The following is an 11,627-nucleotide window of genomic DNA, read 5'->3' on the forward strand; positions in this document are numbered from 1 at the left end:
ATGCCAACATCCTCGGCAATTGAGCCACTTTTTCAGGCCCAGAGCCCAAGTCACTGCCCAGAATTGAACCATATCTTTAGAATAGTAAAATAACATGGAAATGATAGTACTAAAGCAAATAATTATTTAGTACCTTGAATGGACCCCTACTAGCCATGACAGGCATTTTGTCAAACATATCATGAATATGTAATATACAAGAGTAAATAACAATTTTGAGCATAGGGATCTCATACTTAGCTCAGAATCGCTAAGAACCATTGATGTCTCAACACATCAACTGCCATTCCATACATTAGGTCATAGATATATTGATCATTCATTTACAAGTAAAACATGATGAAATCCATACATAGCTACTGTCATAAAACACACATATAACCAATGTAATAACAACATAAATACTCATGAAAGTACAACCATATAAACCACATATAATCCATCAAAATACTCATAGAAATATGAGAAATAACCTTTCATTAATGATGCAAAAACCAAACTCGGGATGGGACTTCCACGTTCCACCCGACCATAGAATGGCTGAGCCAAATCTCTCTTTATCCATTTACTCCCGTGCCATATTCCAAGCATGAACGTGGGACTCCAACCAAAGAACCAACTAGGGTATACCAAGGCTAAATCACCTCACCCTCATCAAGAGAAATCGGGTTTTACCATAATCCATCTCAGATCGCTATGCCAACACAATAAACAGATCATAAAAAGCTTTACCGTGATCTCCACCCGATCACTATGCCAAACAAGTATGGATGCCACCAAATTTCTCCACCTATACTATGATGAATTTTTTTGTCTGCTAGTCTCTTAGGCTTTACCGAATTCCAAACCCAGATCACTAGGCCCTAAAATGAGACCCACTCTCCAAGCTTTATCGCATATCCCAAACTTGGGATTACTAGGCCCAATGGAGATAAAACCACCTCTTGGCTTTACCGTATATCCCGCCATTCACTGGCAAGGATTCCTAGGCCCACTGAGGCAACACAATCCTGGCTTTATCGCAACCCACAATCTAGCTCAGGGGTCACTAGGCCAGTGGATTTACCGTGATCCATAGTATGGTTCAGGGACCACTAGGCCATGTTCTCTATCATTTGGAGATCCACCTCACTCAACTTCGAATCGATTCGGCTATCCAGCTCAACCAAAACATGAGAACCCCAACACACCATGACTATCCGGAAATGGCAACGCTAGGCTGAAAACACTGTTACACCTTGCAAAACCCATGCCACAAAAAAAAAATAACCACATGCAATACCATGCATGCCAAATCTAGCAAGGAAAATTCACATGCAAATCGATACCTGCAATGAATCCTATTGTAGCTTCTTGATCCTACCTTTCCTTGCTTGATCTTTGCTTCCTATTGCCTTCTTTTCCTTTCTTGCTCCAATGCCAAAATGCTCCAAGACCAAGAGTGAGAGAGAGAGAGAATAATGAGAAACCTCCAAAACTAAACTAACAAAAGTTTACAAACTGATTCTCATAAGCCTTTTTATGAATTAGGGCTATATTTTCTTCATTTTCCATTATTTTCCTTCATTTTATTCCTCACATGCAAACTGCGACCTTTCACCTCCTTTTTCTCCCAATTTCCATTATTTTCATAAATAAATGTGCCAAAAAAAGTCATTTTTCCTTTCCAAATCCTTAGCCATTACCTTTGCCAATTTCCTTAGCCATAAATAATTACAAGCGATCCACATCACTAGGATTTTTCCCAACATTTAGCGTGGAATAAGTGTGCCATCATCCATGGTTATTATTTTCCTTTATTAACTTTTATTACATGAAATTTTCACCAGGGATGTTACAACCAGAAAACATATGTACTTAATGAATTTTGAGATTTTTTGAATGTTATTGAAGAAAATCATAGAAACCTTCACGCTGTGAATAAAATTCAATACTTATAGAAATTACTGTGATTCTTGTGTTTAAAATAGTTGCTTTTTTTTCAAAGTAACTTTGTTGGATAAAGGATATCAATTTTTCTAGTAAGTATCATTAAAAGTAAAGCTTTCTTTTATTTTGAAATTAATATATATTTTTTCTTAAGAATTTTTTTGTCTCTTGCACATGTATAATGGATCGCAAAGGAAAATCAAAGGCCACTAAACCTATTGCTTAGAATATCAAAGCCAAGCTTAAAGTGATGGAACGAAAAACTAAACCATTTAAAGAAAATAACCCTAATTCATCTTTTTTCTCTGATACTACATTCAAGATCCAATTCGCAGGAACCATGTCATGGGAGGATATGTATGAATTATTTGAAAATGATGGATGGATAAATATAGAGGGAAGTGGATCATAAGAAGACTCTACCTATGATTCATATAATTTTAGACTCATCAAGAAAACAGAGTTACACAAGGTTGCAACCAAACCATCTATGTTTCCTTATTATGATATGGTAAGTTGGATCATATCTCATGCTCATATTCAAACATGTTCAATAGTAAATCATTCCAACAAAGTTATAGCTTCATGGAAGCCTAAAGTTTTATAGTCAATGTACAAGTTGAATCCTCTTGAAGTTCTTCTTGATAAGGAATACATGATTGAATTTGAAAAAAATGTATTAATGGAACAATAAATTAATGTCGATGAGTGCTTAAAGGAATGGATAAATGATTCTATAACAAGTTTTAAGACTAGGTCAACCAAACTATTTCTAATTGGATAATTTAAGAACCCTTACACATTTCTGGTTAAAATGTTAGCTAGTCTTTATGGAGAATTAGATTCAGAACATTTCAAGCTAGAATGGATTCCCATCACCTATGGTATTACAAACCATCCTAAGATGTTCAATTGGGCATATATATTGTCACAAAACCTATCAAATGCCATCAAGTTGCCACAATTATCTCCACCAAGATTTTTTCAAGGTTTTTATATGTCTACTTTGATAATGGATATTAGAGTAGCTTCAGTTCCCTTTTCATTGATAAATTGGAATTGGTATTTTAGTGATCATCCCATTCATTAGTTTTTTTCTATACTTTGGGAAAGCCAATATAAGAATCATTTATATGATATTTGTGATAGTATCATGTATTTTTATCAAATTCATTTTCGGAAGTCCCCACCTAGAATAAACGAAGAAATACAATCAGGATTCCAATATATTGGAGACTGGTTTGTGGAAGAAAAGTTCCCTTATTTCCCAATTTATAAGTGTCAAGTTGGTCATCATGTGCTTCCTAATTTTATTTCTGGAAGACTTGCAGTAAGAGAGATAACCAATCAAAGGACACTCAATGGAATCAAAAATTTATTACATAAGAATACAAAGAAGCTTTGGCCAAAAATTCCTGTTAAAATTGGTCAATTGACTCTTAAAGACATAGGACATGTAGTGGTTGAAGCAATTGGACTTCACCAAGTTTGGTTATATTCTCTCCCCTTCTATAAATATGATCCACATGATGTTGTTAATGTGTATATGGAATTTGTTATGTGTTCAAAAAATTATATTCATCAAGAACCAATGCTTGATTTTACCTTTAGAAAAGTTGATTTTTTTTATCAGGTTGTTTATAGAGTGTTTTTTCAGATGAACCTATAAAAAACACATAATCTACAAAATTTAAACCAAAATACTTATTTGTATTATCTTTAGCAAAGAAGTAAGATATCTGGTATTACTTTAAATGGGTTGCAAATGAAAGAAGGTGTCAACATCTATTTGCATTGAACCTAAAGGGATTCAGGATTTTCAAGCTCAACAATCCAACCAAGAAGACGACATTCAACATATTGAGAAATCAAAGCTTATGGGAATTAGGGTTTGATTCCTCTTTCTTGATAATTACTTGTGAATTATCTTGGCTTCTCTTATTTATTATTTTATCTTTTATCAAGAAATTACCAAATTATATGTATATAAAGACCACAAGAACAAGAGACACAAGATGTAGGTACTCGGTCAGGGAAAAATCCCTTCAAGAGGAAAACGCAATCCAACTCTTCCACTAGTAGATTCAAATCAGGATGAGACAATCCAAGACCCTTTAGACCTATAAAAATACCTCCCCCAATCACTAAGTTAGCCCTCCCTTCCAATAGATGATCCCTGTCAAATTCTCCAAGTGATAACTTCCTACTAGTAGTTAAAATCCAGAATTTCGGCCCCCATTAACTAATTTTCAGCCCTAACTACCAAATTTCAGACCTGCAATAGATTCAAAATTTTGACCCCAGAAAATTCCCAGAAACTTTGCATGTGAGAGATAGATAGCCCAATAACTTGTTTTAGGTCTTCCCAAATTCTTTCTTCCTTCTCTAGCTGCTTCACTATCTTTTTGTGCTTCTCTTCCTTGGAGATCAAACTTGTTGAGTGAATCCTCCAAATTGGTCGAACTACTTTTATATATATAACTTTTCTGTTGGGTCAAATTGCCCTAATGTAGGCTGACTTCATGGGGATAGGGATGACTTGGTGTGGAGGTGATAAATAAACTTTTTGACTTGAAAATAATTCTTTTTACATGATACAAAAGACCAAGAAGGGTCTAATAAAAATGACAATGACTCTATTGACTCGAGACAAAACCTAATAGACTTCAATGGAGGCTTTGAACTAGAAACAATTTACCCAAGCATGAAACCCATGCTTTAATAAGTCATTTTATTTAATAACAAAATTTATTTTGACAAGTACAATTATGAAGACCGACACTAGTTACATTCTTCAACACAACAACCAGATCAAATAGTAACAAAGAAGAACAACAAGCAGAAGAATATATACAACAATCGGGGCTTATTGAACAGTTAGAGAAAAATTTGGATCTTCTTTTCAAAAAGAATAACCAGAAGTATAGGGAATTACTCTCAAAGAGAAATTAATAGAGGAAATTGAAGAATCAATTAGTCAAAATAAGAATCATGATAATAAAAAAACTAATGTTAAAACACAAATAGAACCAGAAAAAGTGGTTCATCCAAATATTCATCAAATGGAGCAAGCCCAGAAAATTTACCAAAGTCCAGTTCCCTCTGAACATATGACTAAGGTAATTTCTCCAAGAGTTGTCATGACTCCTTTGGCAACAAATACTGTGGATTTTTCTTCTCTTTTCAGACACATTGATGAAGTAGATTCAATGAAAGAGATAATATTATCTCTTGGAGATTACCTTTTCGGTTCTTAATCTAAATTAGTTGTCAAAAGATCAAGGAAAATAGAAATTGATCTATATATAATTGACACATCATTAGAAATGGTTTGGAAAGAAACAGAAAGACAAAGCCATGGAAACATCCTCAACCCTTGGGGCTTTTGCTTCATCTAATAAATGGTAGGTGCAAGAACTATTTGATTACTAAGATAAGAGCTAGAGTAAAATCAAAGAATTTCAGACCGAATTGGCAAATAGCAAAATTGCCCATGAGAAAGAATGACAATCCCATGATACTGTGTTATGAGAAGGATTTTCCATGGCAATGAAACAAATAGAAGAGAAGCATCGAAATGAAAAATATGAAGCAAAAGAGCAATATAGGAAACAAATTGTTGAAATTGAAAATAGACATTCTCGATAAATGGAAGATCTAAGATAGGTTCAATCTAGAGAAATTGAGATTTTAAAAGAAGAGTTTAAGATCAATGCTCAAACGATTTCTACAGATTTTCAAGCTCATACTGTTTATTTAGAAGGAAAAATAAACCAATTAAATAAAGAACTTGTAGAAGTGAAGTTAGTCAAAGACCAGGCTATTATTGTTAATGATCAACTCATGAAAGTTGAGTTATGACTATTCAGCCAATTGAATAAAATTTATAATCTTTATCATGATTTGATAACCTTCACAAATCAAGTTGATGTTCATATAGAATATGACAATGTGCTACTAGATCAATTTGACAAAATTGTCATGTGGGAAAACAAGGAAAAATATGAAGTTGTGTAAATTAACTAAGGAAGATAAGAGAATGACACAAACATTGCTAGATTTGGGAAGTCCAACTGCCACATCATTAAATAATGGATAAAGGAACCTTTTGACTTGTGTGGTTATGTATAGGATAACACATTAGATGTCATTTAAGAATTCAATATGCCTCATTCAAGAGAAATCAAGGAAGTATTACCTATGACCATTTGCACTCAGATGATTAGTGATAATAGAGAAACCAATAATAGTGAAATTAAAAAAATTACAAATGGGAACAATAATGACATTTAGAAATTCTTATAATTTCCATATGAATGTTTGAAGTAAATTTCCAAATTCCATTCTAAATGCAAACATGAGAAAAGATATACCGTGAAACATATTGGTTAGTGTCAGATCAACGTGAAGAATGTTATTCCTATCCATTTACCTTAGATATATAATAAATACAACTAATGGTCCAGTTACATTAAGGAGAAAGAAAGGGAAACAATGTAATCACCCCACCTTACCTTCGATGAAGTGTTCACTTGCTAATCCAACTCCTCAGGTACAGTTAGGGAGTGGGATTTTTATTTTTATTTTTATTTCTTTCTTTAAACCTCCCAAAACTCAAAGATTTTACCATTGCATTCATCTCGATGAGATGATTTTGGTGATATAATATTTCGTCCAAGTTGTAATCCTAGATCTTAAGTTATACTTATTTAAATTTTGCTTGTTTAAACTCATTATCATTCCCTTTGCCTCCACGTGGTGCTTGTGTGACCTAAGAAACCACTACTTTTGTTCGGAGGTTCTCAAGACCTACGTGGCTTATCCCTATATCTCTCTCTCTCTCTCTCTCTATATATATATATATATGTATATGTATATGTATATGTATATGTATATGTATATATATATATATATATATATATATATATATATATATATATATATATATATATATATATATATAGATATAGATATAGATATAGATATAGATATATATATATATATATATATATATATATATATATATATATATATATCTATATATATATATATATATATATATAGATATATGTATGTATGTATATATCTATATGGACACTCACAAACATCAATTATTTCCTTTCTAAAATGCGACCAACCACCTCATAACATGGCTTATGGTGCCTGTGTGACCTAAGAAACCATTACTTTTGTTCGGAGGTTCTCAAGACCTACGTGGCTTATCCCTATATATATATATATATATATATATATATATCTATTGTTGGAAATAATACTGAGAGGGGGGTGAATCAGTATTATCAGATCAATAAAACTTTTTCAATGCTCAAAAACATATACGCTACTTCAGTTAAGTGAACCCGCGTGTACACGCTGCTGTGTCTAAAGCAACTAGCGTATATCCAGAAATCTTATGATTCAGTTAGCTTATCTTCAGTAAATGCATCAGAACATTATTAACCATATTAACAGTAAACAGGTGCAGTATAACAGAACAGATCATCACACAAAAGCCACACACATGAACACAAAGATATAAGGTGGAAACCCAATGTGGGTGAAAACCACCTGCTGCAAGTCATCTCAATCTTCTTCTTAATAAGAAAATACTTTTACAATATTTGTACTGGTGCAGTCTTATACCAGTACGGGAGCTACAACCCCCTTTGCTTTTGTACTAGCCGATCCATTTACTAGTACACAGGCTGCTACCTGCTACAATGCTCCAAAGATCTCCCTCAGCTTTTGTACTAGCTTAGATACTAGTACGTAGGTGCTTGCCTACAATCTTCTCTCCTCCAGGTACCACGTTTCATCAATTTTCAGACTGGATACACTGAAGCACAACACATAATCTGAAAGGCCACATTTCATCCAATTTTCATACTGGACCCATAACTATCATTGAAGCTCAAAACAATCATCAAACTCTGAATCACTGAAACCCTGTTAACAACACCGTCACCAGAACACAGAGCAGACACAGAACTCTGTAATAACCATCAGACCCATCTGCAACTTCAAGTATCAAGCTTTACAATGTATACGCTACTTCGATGAATCAAACCCGCGTGTATACGCGCTTTCGCCAAAGACAACCCGCGTACAGATCTAAAAATAATTTCTCATAACTTGCAGCTGTACCAGACATCAATCATACTCATAATACTTATAAAACAATACATGCGTCAGTATGTAGATCTAGAATAAGCATCATAAAGACAGTTCATTTCAAACCATTTGATCCCAATCTCTCCTTAGATCTTGCTCTCCATCAACCGATGAGATCTCTCCTTAGCTCAGATCAAGCAATGCATCATCAACCCATAACCTGCATACTGGATCTAATGCTTCATCAGATATTCAAGACATTTCAGATGCACTTGCCTAATGATTTCCTTCTCCTTATATAGCCTTAGGCCTTGTTCAATACCAAGAGCCAAAACCATAGAAATCCAATACCATCAACTTCAAAACTAGGGATCGACACGCCCGTCGAGACATAATGGTCCGAAACCATAGGCACAACTTCCAAGGACTAACCGCCATGGACCAAAGGTACTTTTCCACATACACGCGCTTTTGCTGAAGCCAACCTGCGTGTACACGCGACTTGGGCTTAACGAACCTGCGTGTATGAACTTTCTCTTCTTCTTATAGTCTGATCATCAATTCCTTGCTGCTGACCTTCTGTACTATGATTTGTCATCAGTGAGGTTTGCCATCAAGGACAACACTTATCTCATAATGCCAACAATCTCCCCCTTTGGACTTGATGGAAAAGCTAACTTGTCACACTTAGAACTATCATCTGATTCCTTTGAGCTGTCCTCCATCAGTCACATCTGATATCTCTTCTGAACATTCATCATCTGATTCCTTTGAGCTGTCCTCCATCAGTCACATCTGATATCTCTTCTGAAGATTCATCCAGTTATACATAAGTGAGATATTCTTCTATGAGAGGGTTGCCATCAAGTACAACACATGTATCATAATGCCAACAATCTCCCCCTTTGGACTTGATGGCAACAACACCAAATCACTCTCCCCCTTTGACATCAAGGGCAAAGGGTGGACCAAGATATTCTCTTCCTTTGCTGAATCATTCCACTGTCCATACTCCCCCTGAGTACCTGCTGAAATCTCTGAATAGTCTCCCCCTTTGTATATGCCAAGGTGTACCAATCTGTCCATGCTCCCCCTGAGTACATGCTGAATCTCTGTACCGCTGAAGTGTGTTGTACATGCTCTTCCTGACTGTAGGCAAGATCTGCAAAAGATGTTCTTCAGGAAGAACATGACTTTATACATCATAAAAGACCTTCCTATCACCAAAGACTCATACATACATCCATCTCTCAACTAAGTGAGGATATACAAAAATTGACTCATCCACCCAACCAAGTGGGAATACATCAAAAATTTACATATGACAACCAATCACATTGCATCAATCATCCCAGGCATAGTGGGGAAACCAAAATAGGCCGTTACATGACCTTGACACCATGAAAGAGATACCACAAAAGAGATATATGACATAGAGACGAAATAACTAGACCAAGACTTATGAAAGTCACCAGCAGCATCTGATAATTACCATTCAGATCAGCAACCAAGAGATCCTTCTGTTCTCCTTTCGCCTTTGTTCCTCCTGAAATCAACACCAAATGTGAACTAGAACCAAAAGCTTTAAGATAATGCCAACAATGCATCATTGGAAGATTATCTGCTCCCCCTGAACCTGTGCCAGATGATCTCTGTCAGACCTATATCAGACTTTCTGCAACCAACATCTGTCCCTGTTGATTTCCTTCAAATCTCCATATACGCGTCTGTATACACATAAACAGGCGTATATACGCAGATATCCCTTACGCAACACGCGTACATCATATACGCGACTATCCCCTTGTAAAACGGCGTATGCACGCTGATATCCTTTAACCAACACGCGTACACAAATTTCCATATCAGCAACCTGTAAATGTCCTGTACAGAATAGGTCATCAACCTATAACAAGGTATGTCTGCATCAATTCATCCCTTTGAACAGAATTCAGAGTCATTCACATTGTATCATGTGTGAAACCACCATAGCCATTTCATCAAGCTCTACATGATCCAAGTATCATTACTTGGGAACATCTGCATCAATTAACATATGTAAGTATAAACCTATCATCATATAGATAAGAACTCATCACCATGTCTCCAATAAAGCAACTTTGAGTAGTCATCCATGTATCAGCATTATGTATCTTGAGCTCAAGCTCATTTGACAAAACTTCTTGATATCATCAACAGCAACAATCCTTATCCACAAGAGTGCATGCATCATAACTGTATGATCTTTATGCATATGACAACAGCAGTATATAAGTGACTCATCATCAAGTGAGGAAGATGTGTATTCAAGTTTTGTACTTCTCCTTGTCCTTATGAAGATCACCATGTAAGCACCATATATGCATCAACAAAGAAACAACCATAAATCTGATCTGATCATCAACTATGTAACCTCAAGAATCATATGAGATTTTATCATAGACAACTCACAACCACATCATAGCAAGATATATCATTTAGCCATATAAGAATCATCACCAAGGATTATTAACCATAATGCCAACAATGAATTACTAAAGGCATATGCTCCCCCTCAACCTGTGCCATCTGTTAGATTTGATCATGCATATATCAGCAGTAAGCATCAAGACATCATCATCATCATCATCATCAAGTTAGGATCAAAACACTTCTAGACATCTTACAAGTATCAAAACATTTTTCACACATCCTCAGCCGATTGTACTATTAACCAATAGAGCAAATAATGGACTGAATCATATCAGATCCCTTTTCTGAGCCTATCCCCACTGCTTTTCCTCAGACTGACATATACGCGACTTTGCAGTGTCTAACTCGCGTATATACGCGACTTCCGTTTAAGGAACTAGCGTATGAGATTCAGGACACTGATGTTTTACACTTTCAGCTCCCCCTGAGTCTGATATGTCTGTGTTGTGCTGTGTCTCAGTACATTGTGCTGACTGTACTTCCTTCTTCCTCCATATCTTCAAGTGTGATGAGGTTTTCTTCTTTTGGTGTGATGTCCATCCTTTGTTCCTGCATTCCTTTGCTATATGTCCAAGCTTGTTACATGCATAACATCTAACATGTTTCATGTTCCTCCTGTAGCAATCAGCAGCTTTGTGACCAAACATATTGCAAGCAAAGCAATATCCATTAAAGTACCTTGAGTGTGATGATCTTTCTGCATGATGGTCTTGAACCCTTCTTCTTCTACATCTAGCTGCAACATGTCCAAGATTATGACATACATAACATTCAACATTATTCATAGGAGGAGTAAAGGATTTTCTTTGAGGAATCTCTTTTCTTGGTTGATGATGAGATTGGTCTTTCATTTCTTCGTTGATCACTTTAGATTTCTCTTTAAAGTTCCTTGCCTCACCTTGTGAACTAGATTCACCTTCAACAGATTCATGGAAACCAAGACCAGTCTTGATAGCAGGAGACCTTTGACTACTAAGAATATCATCCAAGGCTTTAGTACTATCTTGAAATCTCAAAAGTTTATCCTTTTCTTTTAATTTACCTTTCAAGATATTTACCTCAACTTGAAGTTGTTCCTCCTTTTCTAGACATTGCTTCTTCATGTCTTCTCCATC

Source organism: Pinus tabuliformis, chromosome 8 (assembly GCF_031772625.1).
Source record: "Pinus tabuliformis cultivar Carrire ecotype Pingquan chromosome 8, CPIR1, whole genome shotgun sequence".
NCBI lineage: Eukaryota > Viridiplantae > Streptophyta > Pinopsida > Pinales > Pinaceae > Pinus > Pinus tabuliformis.